Source organism: Amblyomma americanum, chromosome 7 (genome assembly GCF_052857255.1).
Source record: "Amblyomma americanum isolate KBUSLIRL-KWMA chromosome 7, ASM5285725v1, whole genome shotgun sequence".
NCBI classification, from domain to species: Eukaryota; Metazoa; Arthropoda; class Arachnida; order Ixodida; family Ixodidae; genus Amblyomma; species Amblyomma americanum.
The window spans coordinates 44,086,134-44,102,431 of NC_135503.1; the positions used below are offsets into that span (position 1 = coordinate 44,086,134).

The 16,298-nt window shown below is 49.5% G+C and overlaps 1 pseudogene; it reads left to right on the forward strand.

Moving 5' to 3' along the window:
- The first annotated feature begins 11,147 nt into the window (after window positions 1–11,147).
- On the forward strand, window positions 11,148–12,944 carry LOC144097663 (uncharacterized; annotated as a pseudogene).
- The last annotated feature ends 3,354 nt before the right edge of the window (window positions 12,945–16,298 follow it).

The following is a 16,298-nucleotide window of genomic DNA, read 5'->3' on the forward strand; positions in this document are numbered from 1 at the left end:
AAAGAAAAGTGAACGCCGCCATTGGAAACTTTGTGAAATTGAGTATAGACGGGGACGGATGGAGGGTGGCGGACAGAACAGAAGGTGGGGCCATTACAGATGCTCTAAATAAAATTGCGGTATGCCTGGGGTGTATAACGGACGCCGCTTAACGACTATCCGCCAGCGAGAACTTTTTTAATGCCCTTTGTAGAAGCTAAGTTATCTGTAGTCAAAGTTACAATCTCAGTCCCCTCGCGCCTTTCCCTCTCCCCTCGTCACTTTTTGCACGCAGAAAGGGCGGCGCTGGCCCCGGTGGGCGGAGCTTTCTGACCCGCCGGAGCAACGCAGCTGACTGGCCGCGGCCACGGTGCTGCGTGACGCCTGAAACGATTTGACTAATAGCGCCATCTCTTAACCGGAATATGCAGGAGCGTCACACGAAGGAGGGCGAAAGAATGAAAAAGTCGCCGGAAAGGGCTCTCCAAGTTTCGCGCGTTATTGGGGGTTTTCTGCTGCGTGTAGAAGTGCATTATTTGGCTGAGGTGTTCATGGCAACACAATGCGGTGGCCGAGCGAGTTTGTGTGCTCTCCTCAGAATGTGTTTAGAGTCCCTTTAAAGAACACTACACGTTCACTTAGCCGATATTAATATGCCGATAGCCTCGTTTACTCCGTAGGTCACGCCAAAACGGTGTTTCTCGATTTTGTAATAATGTCGGTAAAGTGTACACATGTGAACTTCACGCGAACTGACATGACTCATCATGTGGACGCGATGAGAGGCTCAAGAGTGTGAACATTCAGGTTTACACTGGAAAAACTTATCAAACAGGCCAAACGTTCCACACACGTCAATATCAAGGAAGTGTTCTCGCGGAATAGCGAGTGAGGACATTGGTGGTTAGGGCGCAACCAGCATCATGGCCAGTGCTGTACCTTTCATCACAAATAGATCTTGTAAAAATTTCCCTGCCTTGTTGGCCTCTGTTGAGATGCCCGGCACAGTACCCTGTATACTCAAAAGAATGCAGCAGTACCACGAATTCCTGAAGTCATAACGCAATCGTTTATTTATGGCTAGTCTGGCCACTAAGCGAAGTAGAGCGCCCGCCTCGGCTTCGGGAGGAAGTGGATTTGACTCCACTTCCGGAGAGTATATTCGACAAGGGCGAAGTAATGTCGGCAGGACAAAGGCAGCTGGAAAGAAATATATAAAATTAATCGAACAGAAGGAAATCAGCAAACCAGAGAAACAAGGAAGGAAAAAGCAAAAGCTGCAAAGGCCGAGAAAAAAAAAACCAACATAAACTCCCTGATGAGGTACGCAACGAACAAATTCTTCCCACTATTTTTTCTTCTTTCTTTCCGGCACGCTCAACTAATTAGACGGCTGGGGTAAAGTAACGGCGGATCAGAAAAGTTTGCTGAGTAGCATACCGCACTCGGAACCTCCGGAGTGTGCGCAGCCTGACGGGCCGGCCCGTCGAAGCCAGACCGAGCCAAAACGAGCGTCTGCACGGGACGCGTGTCCGGCGCGGCCGATCGGGGGATCGACCGCGCGGCAGAAGGCGCCGAACAGCCATCTAATTAGGCCTTCACGGAGCTGGCCAGCTCCCTGGCTCCGGTCCGAGAACATGCAGCGACGAAGAGAGCGCGCGAGTTTGGACCGCGTTCGACGGTGTGCCCTGTCACGAGCAGCCCGCAGTGCCACCGTTGCGTGAATTTGCGCGACACGGACTACAGGCTGGGTGCGGCCTTCTCTATAGGGAGACTACGACCGCAAGGTTTCCTGGACCGGAAGATGGGACAGGACACGCAAGTGATAGGACTGCCTGCGCATAGTTTTTTCTTTCTTTCTTTCTTTCTTTCTTTCTTTCTTTCTTGGAAGTGCGGTCATCCGTGAGAAAGGAAAGAAAGAAGAAAATAATGTGCTGGTCAAATCAGCTCTTAGTCGCAAGGCCCAGAATTTTTGGTTGCTTGAGCGGCTAATTTTGGCGTGGTCCACTGCGAAATTCCTACGCTCTTGAGTTCGAGCCATGCGCACTGATGTCTCCGTTGTTCACCCTGGCGTAAGTAGCCACTCGCGCGTATCAAGCTAGGGTTTTTTAGGCTCCCTGCTTGTCTTCAAAGTTTTGCAAGCAACTTTGGGGGGAACCGGAAAAATAAAATAGAAAGCACGCTTTCTGCGCATACGCCTACGAGAGCGCGAGCGTTCATATAGAGGTTAACCAAAGCGCAGCTGTTCGCGGCACCCGTCACAGAGCTTCACGGTAAAAAATGTGGTGACAATGTGATAACTACGACACTAATTTGCGAGCGTCACTTCTTTATTCTCTGCCGTCATTGCTGTCATCTTAGGGCGGATGAGAAGTCTTCCAGCCCCCTGACTGCTGCTATAACGTGAAGGATTATACAGGCCCAAGAACAGAGCAACGTGCGCACCGCTACTGGGTTAATTATGCGCCAATACATTGCCCCCCCCCCCCCTTTTTTTTTTTGTTTCTGTCGACGACGCCCTTGTGAATGCGCCATTTTTTTTTTCACTCTAGGAAGCGTGTCGATAGCGTCATGTTGTTCTTGACGCAACAACCGTCATCTCAACGCAACAAGAAATACGAAAGTTACACAAAGATAATAAGACACACGCACACACGCAGTATATCGTAAAGGCGTTGTGATTTTTTTTTTTTTGCGCCCTACAAATTGAGCCACAGCACCGCACAAAAGGTTCCATGCAGCGTATGGGCACCTGCAAGGGAAAGAAGAACAGAATGAATGGTGGAAAAACACCCTGCATCCTTAGAAGGAAAAAAATAGAGAGAAAAAGGAATGAACAGATAACTTCTTTCAGCATGTCGGCACGCGGCACTTACCAAAGTGATCAGCGGTGATTGCACAATGCTACAACCTACCACAATGGCAGCCCTCCGCGCTGCACCGAAGTGCTGGTTCGGGCTCGGCGTATGTAAACTCTCGGCTCGCGCCGCGCATGGTCCAGGATCCGCTAGGGAAAAGAAAGGGCAACGAAGGAGCTAACGCAATGCCGCCTTGGGATTACAACCAATCACGCTTCTGGGACGCAGACGGCAATCTTTCGCAGCTCCCGCGGCATCTCGGAGGCTCACCCGTTCGCTGCCCGCGGAGAACGAGAAAAGGCGAGAGCAGAAGGGAGAGCGGAATGCACCATGCTTGGCAGTCGGAGGAGTTGGAAGCCGCTATTCTTCGGACAGCTCCCACTGCTGCTGCTGCTGCTGCTGCTTCTGCTACGTCCTTCGTGGCTGTTCGCGGCGTCTCCTGCTGGCATCGATCTGCGAAAGGAACCCAGAAAAGGAAAGGAAAAAAGGAAAAGAAAAAGGAATGATGGCACTCGCGAGCGGAGAAGAGAGACGGCAGACGGAGAAAAGGGTCTTTGCAAGCCGCGAGAAGCAACTGTCGCGGAACGCTGACCGAGTTTCGTTGTTTCCAGAACATCAATCACCCGAAAGCAGCCCTTCCCTTTCGCTGCTTTGTTTATCATTGTTGTTTCTCTTTCTGTACGGGGCATCGCCCGCGAGGGTTTCACTGGCATTGAGTATTTGGTGAATAGAGTATGGTCACATAAGAATAAGAAGAGTGAGTAAGTACGGAGAAAGGTGTCTTTTGGCTAGCATATTATTGTGATGCCCGGAGCGGCACGTAACTCGCCATTTAGCAGCTGCATTTGGCTACGGCTGAGGCCCGCACTTTCGGCTTTTGTTTTACCATTGGCTCCTCAACGAAGACACCATTTTCCCGTCTCTCTCTCTCTATCCCTTTCATGCTCTGCTTGAAAAGTTCGCAAATTTTACTTCTCTGAACAGATGTTTTGAAAAGTAGACAGATATTCTCAACTGAAACTATAGCAGTTAGCTTTCTTCTGTTCAGCTCGCACATTTCACAGCCTCTGCGAACGTCAAGTAAAAACCTGCGTTGAACTTCACGCTGACAACGCCCACCGATGCAGTGATGTGCGTCGACGATGAGAATGACATAAAAAAAAAGGTTCCGTCTCCTTCTTTTCAGGAAGCCAACCAATGTTGCCCGCTCTTTCAGAATTCAGCCTTATCCTTATCTCTATCCTTATTTTATCCTTATTATTCACCTCATCGATGCATCTGCTTCACCCCTGATCGAGAGAGCTCATTCTGGTTGTACATTCCCTTATCAACAGTATTTCTGTCACGAAAAGCAGACGCTGGAAGCGATCCACGTCTTATTTTCCCCGTAATGTCCCATAGGCTTCGTGGAACACTTCGGTGAAGTCGTGCTGCCACACGTGCAAAACTTTAACCTTCCGCATAACTGCAACTGGGGTGACCAGTTCCTTCTCCTGCGGTGCGACTTTGCTGTGTGGCGCCTATGTCGGCAAAGCCTTTCAAACTGCGCATTGTTTCCGTAGCGGAATGGATAGCTAACTCCGCAAGACCGCTGTTCGTGCGTTGAAACAAAATAGCTCTTCAACTGTCGTAGCTGCCGTTGCAACTCCCATCGAATTTCCGTGAAATCGACACTTTGACGCTGGTCTGAATCCCCATTGTTCATGCCAAGCTTTCAGCATCGAGTCCTTCTCTAACATCGGCTCTTAAGGCCAAGGCTCCGAAACACATTTTCGATGATTTGAAATATTTGAAGGCTAAGCTAGAGTAGAAATATTTGAAGGCTAAGCTAGAGTAAGTTTAGTTTTCCTCTTTTCTTTTTTATTATCATTAGCCTAACTACGTCATCTTCGGGAGAAAATCTTCTCGCGTTATCTCGAATTGACACTAAGCCGCGCCAGCTGCGACAACATTATCCCTTCAAACTTCCTAACCTCCTCCGCCTACCCGACCTCTCTGCCACTCCGTGCATACGCTTTCCTTCGACTGGAAATCCACTTGACTTAGGAAGGATATTATTAACTCGTGTTTCTTCTCCAACCTTCCGTCGTTTTATATATGGTCTCACAAACAAAACGTGCTTCACTCTTATCCTCACTCCCTTTTCCTTTATAATTCCCTTGCACGGACGCGAGGCAGCCAGTCGGTCTAATTATGCCTGATAAAGTTCCTCTCGCATCCTTTATCTACTCCACGTGTTCATCTCTGCAACCGTTGATGACAATGTGGTCTTTAACCACAGCTGAGGACCCGCTCAATTCACACTTTCACCACTGCTGTCGCTCCGGAAAACATTTGAAAGCAAAATACAGCACATTCGCGTGAGCGATCACTGATGCGGCGCCCTGTCTGATCAACATAAATAACATACCCCGTCAAAAAGAAATTCGATAAGTTACTTGTCCCAAGTGCTGCAAAAAAGTCAAGTCCCTCACAGTGGGCTCGTGTGCTATTTGAAAATAATACTATCGTGCGCCTCATCTTCCGCAACAGAACGTGAATATCGGTATTCACTCAGCGTCGAGAATGCTCGTATTGACCGAAGTGTCTCAGCATCCTCTACGAACACACACAAGCGCTCCAGCTTCACCGATCACCGCGGCAAGGATAAAATAGTATCCGAACCCAATCATCCCTCAGCACCGAAGCGTGCGGGCCTATATGGTTTTTCGGATCTCGCCGGAAGGCCCGCATTGTTTAATGGCCGCGAGTTCTGACCGACTGCTCTGCTGCGCGCCCGGCCACTAACGAGCCAAAGTCCAAGCCAAAGCCAACTCCACTTTTGGTTCCCCCCCCCCCCCCTTCCCCCTTCTCAGCCTGCTGTCTAATAGCTCTCGACATCAGGAGCGCGCACGCCGGCTCTGTTATCTTCCGGCCGCGAGCTGCCCGGGCCACTTCTCTTTTGCATTTCGGCCGCCTACTTGCTTCCGTGCTCGGCGGACGAGAATCCGTTACCAGTGCTCCAGAGTCGAGTGGCCGCTCCCGTTGGAGAAACAAAAGAGACTGCAAGCAAAGTTTCGCTGCGCCGCTGGAGAGATAGAAAAGGGGGAAAGAAAGGAAGAGATGATGATGCCGGGCGGTGATCAGCGACAATCGATGGTAGCGGCCCGCAGCGACGGCGGTGGCCTTGAAATGAATCTAGCAGTGTGTCAAGGCAGTTATTGGCGCAGTGGACAACGTTGTACGCGTCCTTCAAAAGCAGTTTTAGGGCTAGGAAATCGCGTTCTAAGTGTGCCTGATTTTCGCTGCTTTTGTTGAAAAACCGTTTGGCATTTAATGTGATTCCGCTGTGATCGCTTGAGCGGTAAAAACACGAAGAAAGCACTAAGGACGAACGGACGATTTCTTCTAAATGATGCGGCCTGAATAGAACGAAGATACGAAACAATTAATTAGGCTTAGTCCTATCAAGCTTACTGCAAGGTTTGTGGACAAGCTCTAGTCATAAAAAAATATAAAGCAAGCTATGTGAGATTGGCTTGACGGCTAGGCCAAACCTTCGTGTCTTTGATAGATTAGGATGAACACCACTATGCTAGTATATTTGAATGATGGTGATTATGATAGTGAATTTTTATGACGCAAGGGCATCTGCGGCCAAAGAGCGCCATGGCACAAGGTATTTTCGTTTGCTCAAGGTGGGGTTACACCCATTCCCCAAGCATTTCACCCTGAATAAGCCGAGCACCAGACCAGGGGAAGCTTATACCCATTGTATCACCGGTGGGTACCCGGTGGTACTGGGGATCGAAACCCCGCACCTCCCGCATGCGAGGCGGATGCTCAAACCGCTAGGCCACCGCTGCGGTATATTTGAATGAGAAAACTATGGCTAACTGTCTCATGTCCCGTAGTTTCTGTCCTTTTGTGCCTGTATCTTTGTCTATTAAGCGCACACTTCATTGAACAGCAAGTAGATGAATGTCCTCCCTGATAGTGCAGTTAAAGTCGAACATTGTCAAAACGAAACGGTTTATAACGAAATAAATGGATATAACGAAGGAATGGCACTTCCCTTTGGAAGCTCGGTCACCACTGGTTATAACGAAGCTCCGTCTATAACGAAGTAATCGCTGGGCCCCTTGAACTTCGTTATAACGAGATTCAACTGCACAAGCATGAAATCCTCTTATCTCCCACTGTCAGAAAATTAAGGTGAATGTCATCCGCAGCCGCCGCGGTGGCTGAGTGGTTAGGGCGCTCGGCTGCTGGCCCGAAAGACGCGGGTTCGATCCCGGCCGTGGCGGTCGAATTTCGATGGAGGCGAAATTCTAGAGGCCCGTGTACTGTGCGATGTCAGTGCACGTTAAAGAACCCCAGGTGGTCGAAATTCCCGGAGCCCTTCACTACGGCGTCTCTCATAGCCTGAGTCGCTTTGGGACGTTAAACCTCCATAAACCAACCAACCAACCGAACGCCATCCATACCTGCAGACGCCGAACTCAGGGCGAACTTTTCCATTCTTTTTGGAAGATTTCATTCAAAATGGTATCTAGCAGAGAAGCACTCAGCCCCGAGCAGGATTGGAACCGGCTTTTTCCTTTTCCTTTTTGGTGTTTTTTTTTCTTTCTTCGTCTGATGTTTGGTTTCTTTCCCTTTTATTTGCATGTTATGTAGTTCGCTAAATGAATTATAGTTACTACACGTTTGTCCAAGAACGAAATCTCTCCTGCTTGTCTGTTTATGTTCTTATGAACGGGATGCACACCAGCGATTAAAGCGAAGATTCATCGACCGGGATGACCACGTGGTAGCGGCAGATCGTTGACCCCTCGAGGACGCCCCGAAAAAAAGATGTGCTAGGAATCCGCCTGCGGAATCTTTCCCACGCTCTTAGGAAGGGAGGGGAGATGACCTTCCCTTTGTGTGTTTCCTCACAAGACGCGACCGACGGTGGTCAGACGACAGGGGAAGTAGACAACGGCGCCTTCCCGAAACTAACCGTGACTGACAAGTGCCTGTGTTTGGATGGACGTACAGCTTTCGGACGAAGTAGCAGCGGACCTCCGAGTCCTCCTCGCCCATTCCCACGGGGCTCCGCGTGCTATGTGCGGTGACTTTCGATCTGTGCCTCGTGTGGTGAAAGGGGTTAACGAGCATCTAGAGTAGGAACGGACGCTCTGGGCCATCCAATCGCTCGACGCTATGAGGTTTTAATTTGTGACTGTTTGCTCTTTTCTAAATTATGTAATCAAGTTTCTTCAATGTGCCAGTAAACCCGTTTGTTTTTCGTGTTCCCAACCTTCAAGTAACGCCACCTAGAGGAATTCTTCCAGGCCGGGGTGCTCCCGTGGCCACGTGACCAAACGTCATCGTTGTGGGGCCGTCGTGTCCGTCACGGCGGCGGCTGCAGTGGGCCAGTGGCATGCTTGGACGCGCATCCCTCTTGCCGTCGCTAAAAAACGTGGTCGTGTGCTCGAATCTTTATTTCTGTGCGTGAACCGCAACGGAGACTGACATCGATGTTTATCGCGTCTTATGAGTGCCGAATAGGGCTGTGCAGAATTAGAAGAGCCATGCTCACATGCTCGTACGTTCTAAAAATCCGTTCACTGCACAAACCTATTTGTTACCCCACCGCTACAAAGTGCCCATCTAGAGTACGGCGCGGGGAGACGCCAAGACCGGGCAACTGGCTCTAATGACCCCGCGGATCATCCGATCCCTTACAGAAGACAAACAAGTTTGTACATGTGGAGATGAACTTACAGTCAGTCACATCTTAATTTCATGTTCGAAACTGGAAAAGCTACGGAAAAAGTGCTTCTCTCCGTTTTATAACCAATGCATCCCTTTTCACCCATCACTGCTCTTAGGTGAAAATGCAATAGTGGACATGTCCTGCGTTTTTAGATTTTTAACAGAAGCTGGTGTTCTTAAAAAGATGTAAAACATGACCCAGCGCTTTGCCTGACGCACCTCATCCACTTTCTCATTCCTGATAAAAGGACTGAGGTTTTTTTTATTTTGATTGCTTGGGGGCCTCCAGTCCTTGCCCAGCCAAGGACGGCTGATGAGGTTAACCAGCCTCCTCTGAAACCTTTAATATTGGCCATTTGTGAATCTTGTTTTTCTCAATACCGGGCAGAATTAAGGAAATAACCTTTTAGGCTTTCTATACCGCCATATTTTTTATACCTTTGTATAAATCTACAGAAAACCATTTCTTATACCTTGAGCTTCGCGCATGATGGCCTTAGTTGATTATGCGCCATTAAAATCAACACAACACAACACAGAATTAGAACCAACTGCGAAATGTCTGGGAAGTGTTGTGTGCCGCGGTGCAATGGAAATTACAAGACAGGCCCCAAGGTGCACGTCTTCTCGTTCCCTGAAGCCGACGAAGCAAGAAAAGCATGGATAAGTGCAATGCCACGCCAAAACCTGGTTGTGTCAGCGAACTGCAGGGTAAGAAAATTTTGATGCTTATTATTTTCCTAGCAGGTTTGTTCTACTCTTAGGGTTGCAAGCCTTGCTTAAAACTCTTTTGTGGCACGTAAAGGATAAATGCGTCACGCAGAGCCCGCGATGTCAAGTAGGCGTACTTATATTAGGATATATTTATTTTGTTCAGGGGTGCGAGCGTCACTTTAAGCCGAAGACATCGTTCGAGAAGCAAGCTATATTGACCAAGCCACCGGCCGCACAGTCACCGCGTCGTTCTCACGTTTGCGGCTTCGACCTGAGGCCGTATACCGATGGTATTCCCCGATTGCCCAAGCTACTTGTCCAGAGAAGGGACTAGACGAGAGAAGCCAGAGAGCAAGCGAATGCGCTTAGACGCCTCTGCCCTTGAGAAAGTGCTCGCGGAGTCGATTATCACTGCCCAGAATGAGGACGATGCAGGCAAGCTTTGCGATGTAAAAGCTTTGGCAAACTTCGTTCGAGGCAAGCCGCTGACATTTTGGCATGTCATCGAATGCAATGAACACGTCATTTTGGCTCACATTGGTAACGATGAGGCTCATTGGATTAAATACTCTGTTGTTATAAAAACCGACCTAACTCTGACTGTAAACGTCGCAAAAGCACCAGTGAAGCGGCTCGGGTCCAAAGTGCTAGTTCCGTCGGCGGTCGACTGCAAACGACGGCTGCTGGATTTGCTTGAGGGAGTCTAGGGTGTTCGACAGTGCCGTGAGTTCAAGTTTTGAGTTCAAGTTTTGAGTTCAAGTTTTGAGTTCAAGTTCTGAGTTCAAGTTCTGAAAGCTCAGACATGGGTATCTATCTCCGAGACTGTCGTTTCTCTTCTGAACAAAATATCCGCACCTCAAGGAGACGATAACTCCCCGACCATTCAACTGCTGACCGAGCAAGTGCAGCTAATGTCAACAACAAAAAAAAAAAAACGACGGCGCTACTCTGCTGACTTCATGGTTTACTGCTGCATACTTTCCTTTCGTGAAAATGAACGGCCTTTGCAAAGTTGTCAACGCCATTGAACTCTATGAACGCCGTCGGCCCACTTGTTTTGTTTGGTTTCTGAGGAAAGGAAATGGAGCAGTAACCGTCTCACATATCTCGGTGGACACCCGAACCGCGCCGTAAAGGAAGGGATAAAGGAGTAATAATAATAATTGGTTTTGGGGAAAGGAAATGGCGCAGTATCTGTCTCATATATATCGTTGGACACCTGAACCGCGCCGCAAGGGAAGGGATAAAGGAGGGAGTGAAAGAAGAAAGGAAGAAAGATATGCCGTAGTGGAGGGCTCCGGAATAATTTCGACCACCTGGGGATCTTTAACGTGCACTGACATCGCACAGCACACGGGCGCCTTAGCGTTTTTCCTCCATAAAAACGCAGCCGCCGCGGTCGGGTTCGAACCCGGGAACTCCGGATCAGTAGTCGAGCGCCCTAACCACTGAGCCACCGCGGCGGGGGGATAAAGGAGGGAGGGAAAGAAGAAAGAGAGCGGGGGAACACCTGTGGCTCATTGCTACTAGTGGCGCGTGCGCAGTAGTCACTAGGAAGCGAGAGAGAGAGAGAAAGAGTCGGCGGCGGCCACCTGCGCCGTGTGTGACGTCACTCGTGTTCCGACATACGCCGGCTCGCGCGAAGTGCGGTGTTGACTAGCGTACTGAAGCTTTTCGCTTCAAAAATCACTGTCAAATGATTTCGTTTTTCCGCACCCATCAGATCCCCACCGGCCATTGTTCTTTGTCATTGACCCGATGCACTTACTGAAGTGCGTGCGTAACAACTGGTGAAAACAAAATGGCCAGTGTTTCTGGTTCCCTTAGTTTGAACCAAGCACAACGGGGCAGCGGCGCATGCATTATGCGTTTTTTAAGACCATCAAAGACGCATATAATTTAGAGAGTGAGCAGTTGCTCTGATACGGCTACACTCTGTCCAGGGAAGCTGTTTCTCCAACAGACATTGAGAAACAGAATGATAAACTTGCTTTGCAGGTATTCACTGAGTCCGGACGGAACACACTTCGAGTGATTGGAGCCAAGCACAACCTCAGACACTACGAAGAAACCGGCAGTTTCATAGATATAATCGTAAAATGGTGGAAAGTTGTTAACGTCAAAACTCCTTTCAAAGGACTGAGTCTAAGGGATGGATATCAAAAGCTGTTTACCCTTCTCCACTCGACTAGAGGCTCTCCTTTTTGAGCGATTTCTTGGGCTGGTTGGAGGAATGGAAAGAAAGGCTGGCGGATGCTTGCAAGTTGTCTGAGGAAACTCGTGGCGCTCTTATCCAGACGACTCAAGCATTTATTGAAACTGTAAGATACTGCTTTGAGGAGCTCAAGATGTCATTTGTGCTTCTTGGGAAGTTCCAGACCGACCTTCTATAGAAGACCGCTTTGGATGTTACCGACGACTTGGTGGTTCGCAATATCATTTGTCCGTAAGGCAAATCTATGAATGCGAGAACAAGTGGAGACTACAAAGCACACTTCCACAAATGAGCGCGGTATCTGCAATCGACAACGAGAAAAATCAAAATTGCGAAGAGCTACAAACGCAAGCAGCCGTGCCAAGCGGAAAATTCAACACTGTTGTGAGCGAACAGGCGCTGTCAAATCTGATGGATGCCGTTCCAGTCATTGTATATGTGGCTGGTTACTCGGTGCACGTCGCTCTGAAGAGGCTGAAATGCTACAAATGCAAAGAGCTCTTAATAATAATAATTGGTTTTTTTGGGGAAAGGAAATGGCGCAGTATCTGTCTCATATATCGTTGGACACCTGAACCGCGCCGTAAGGGAAGGGATAAAGGAGGGAGTAAAAGAAGAAAGGAAGAAAGAGGTGCCGTAGTGGAGTACTCCGGAATAATTTCGACCACCTGGGGATCTTTAACGTGCACTGACATCGCACAGCATTAGCGTTTTGCCTCCATAAAAACGCAGCCTCCGCGGTCGGGTTCGAACCCGGGAACTCCGGATCAGTAGTCGAGCGCCCTAACCACTGAGCCACCGCGGCGGGCAAAAGAGCTCTTGGCAATCGACAAGACTGTCGCAGTTTCACCTGAAAATCACATGTACACTCTTGTCAAAGAAATTTACAGGGGAGGGCTGGTTTACCCAGCAATGTCAGCTGTGAATGCTGTGGCTCACATTACGTTGTGGTGGAAGAGCTGCCCAAGCGTGCGGAATTTCTTAAGGTCCAGAACCAGCGCCAAGTGGCTATGGAAATCACACTCCAACTGCTCAGCGATGAGGAGCCTTCAGACTTCGACGTCTGTGAAAAGGGACACACGAGTGAGGTAGTGCTGAAACATGTGTTGTGGTGCAGTACAAACATCCTCCTAAAGAATTTCTGCCGACGATTAAGTGACAAGGTGTCTGACCCGGACAACAAGACCAAGAAGAGGAAGCTGCAAACTCTGACAAATAAATGAATAAAACATGTATAGGCATGTAGCAAACACCTGGCTCTCTTTTGTGTTTTTCTGCCCGATATTACAGAGTACTGCACGCGTAGCCAAAAGACAAAAAGAAGTCAGCTGAGCGCACTATTATATGGATTGTACTGAAACGCTCCTTCACTTGCGCCAGACGGCGGCCCCACCCGGCCTACGTCACGCAGGCAGCCCCCCGGCCTTGAGCCAGTCTAGGTGGCGTTGCTTCAAGTTCCATCTTTCCTCAGCCCGAAGGCTCGGACACGCTACCCGAAGGAGCCCGGGTTCGAGTGAGCCCCTGCTTATAACAACAGGTTGCCAGCAGTGGGATGCTGCACCCGACTCCTAACAATGTACAGAACAGTATGTTCAGACCTCAAAGCCCAATTCTGATATAAACGTTAAGGTCAACGTTACAGCGTTCGCTCCCTAAAGTAATGAAATGCATGCATGATAGGAAATGAAATCGCAACCAGCCAATGATCTCGCATCTCGCCTCGTCCGTACATGGCCACAACCAGCTTTAACTGAAAGAAACTGACGCTATGCTTAGATCCACGGATTCAAGAACTGCTCGTCGCGGCTTCTACACATATAGTGACGCACGCTCGATACGATCCCTTACATCTGGCTACCTCTCTGCTCAGGCGAGATGGAGAAGAACCACTTGTTCGCTTGCTTTCCGTGTTTGTTTCTGCGTCATTATTCGCTTCAGCGCTGATTTTCTTTTTTTGCTTCGTTGTAGGTTTTGCGGCTCATTACACTCGACCCGGACCGCGGCAGAGGTCGCTTCCGTCGCGTGAAGGCGGGCTCTTTCTCATCGCTTGCTCCGGAAAGATGAAATACTTCGTCTCCCGCACGACACACGCCGGTGCACCGCGCATGATGCGGGTTGCCGTAATATCCATACATTATATATGAGAGCGAGGGCCTGACGATGACCTCGGACGAACTTTGCCTTTCACAACCACGCGCAAGGAGTACATAGTACCGCGAGGAGAGAGCCACACGGCGGAGGAGCTACAGCCCTTGTTCGTTTTCCGCGAAGCACGCACGCACTGCATAGATGCAGGCACACGCACGCACGCACACGCATGCGCCAGCTCATGATCCGAGTTCACGGGCAAGGTCAGATCAGGTGCAGCATCGCATTTTTCCGGCGAATCCGGCGAACAATGGCTCCGTCAGCGCCGCCCAGTTTAGCGCACGAAGCGAAACAGGATACCTGACCGCCCTCCCTCTTCCAACCCTCCACACCCCCTTGTTTCGCTTCTCCGATAGAAGACGACGTGTGGCCATTATAATTCATTTTAAAAAGCGCGGGATACCGTGTGGTGTTACGCTGGCGAGAAACGCCACTAGAGCGACCAGTCACCCCCCCCCCCCCCCTCCCTCCCTCCCCTGATCCCCGCCCCTAGGTAGCAAGCCCGCGTCCATGCTGCGAGAAGCTTCTGCTTTCTGTTCGCTTCTTTTGTCCTTGCCTTGTTCGGTGGGATCACTGACCATCGCTGGGGCGGGCGCGTTTTAGCGCACGGGGCTTTGAGCGAGCTATAGCTGCCCGCGTGCTTAGAGGAGCTACGACGGCAGCATAAGGCCGCGGAATTTGCCGCTTTTAATTAGCACGTAAGAGGACGCCCGGCCGGCAGAGAGATGTGGCGCCCTCTCCTCCTTTTGTATATAACGAGGAGGGGGGGGGGGGGGGGGGGGGGGGCATGGCTCGCGGAACACAACGGATGTGGGCGGTGCTCGAACGGCGCTTCCAATTACGGCCGATTCGGGGAAAAAAGGGCACCGAACAGCAGGTTTCCCTAAGAATTTCTTTTCTTAATTCCTGCCAGTTTTGCTTTCATTGCAGTGAATTAACCTGTTTTGGTTTTTTTTTTTTCGCCGCTTATATTGATTGGCTTCGCAGCTTGTTTAAAGCAAGTGTGCTGCATAATGGACGCTTTGCTGTTTGATGCTTGTATGGCTGCTTCTGCAGCTGCCGGTGGTGGTGGTTGCCCGTTGCTTCGCCAACACTCTCGGTTAACCAGCCTTGACGCCGTGGTTGGGATATACCGCATTAATACAGATTTAGTCATTGCTGACTGTATATGCATAGCCTTCTGACGAGATAAACCAGTTTTGCGGCGATGGTATTTTAGTAAAAATAAAAATCCTTGCAGCTAGAGAGGTATCAAGCACCATGGTATACCGAGTTTATACTTGGGTCGACCCTTACGCATCTCCTTCGAACGGCTGCGCTATCTACGATAAAAAATTAATTAAAATAAATTAATGTGTTGCTTAAATTCGCGGTTATACGGTATGTACGCCCATGGTATCTCGCGCGCGCGTAAGAATTAAGGCGGCCCGGCGCCGTAATTCATTGCGCTAATAATAACTGCCCGCGCGCCAGGGAAAGCGCCCTGGCGCGTATTGTGTGGTTCATTATTAAGAATTTATGTCGCCGTATATCAGTCGAAATGATACCGTGATAACAGTCTTCGTAGGGGACCCCTCTATTTCTCTCTCTCTCTCTCTCTCTCGTGGAACGACGCTGCCCTTGTTAAGCCACGCGCGCAATTTATCCCTTTTCTCGGAGACACCGTACCCCTTGCAGATGCATGCTATAAAGATACTACGTATAACTGCTCCGGCTTTGATCATTTATTCATATTTCTCTCGGCTTTGATCATTTATTTATATTTCTCATATTTGTTTCACATATTTAATGCCCTACACGGGACCGTTTCATTCTAAGGTCTACAAGGCCTTATCTCGCTCGTTTTAATCCTGTTGTTTTCTATTGTTTTTTTTTATTTTCTTCGCTTCCCTGTCGTATCATAATGGTAATACGCATGACTCAGTTTCCGAGTAATTGAGGAAATGACCGAGTAAGTAAGCATTTAACGTGCTTGCGGCCGTTTTTTCCTGACCGCTCGGGTGAAACACCGCCGCGCTATTATCTGGGAGCCCCTTCTTTAACCTTGTTTTACATTCATTTTTGCTTCCTTATTTCGCCGCAAAATCTCCCGCTTTCGGGGGCGATCGTTGTTACGAGCCGCGCCCGAGCAAAGTCAGCTTACCAAGGACTCGTGCTTATGGGCGGGGACGTCCACGTACACAGGCGTACTTACTGCGTACATACACCCTATCGTGTTTCAATAAGCACCTACAAAGAAACACAACAACGGCGCACCTGAAACGCGACGCCCTACAGTATGAACCCAAGGTCAGGTTCTACCACGTCTTCAGTCATCAATTTTCGCCTGTTTCCCTCCTCCCTTTTTTTCTCCTGCACATTTTTTTTTTGTGTATATACACGTAATATACACCGATCGTTTGCAGAGCCCCGACTTTTATTACTCAGCCCCGCCCCCTTGTACAAAGAAGGCCAACGCTCAGCCTCAAGAAAGCCAGGAGCAGCTCCTGTTAGACGGAATTTATCTCGTTCACGTTCCTCGGTTTTCGCGGAAAAAAACGTCGCATCCGTTGTTACGGGCTCGTCTGACGCCAGCCCCATCGGCCAGACGCTCGGGGAGGCTGAGGTCGAGAGGGCAGATGTACCGGGCAGATGGGGGGGGGGGG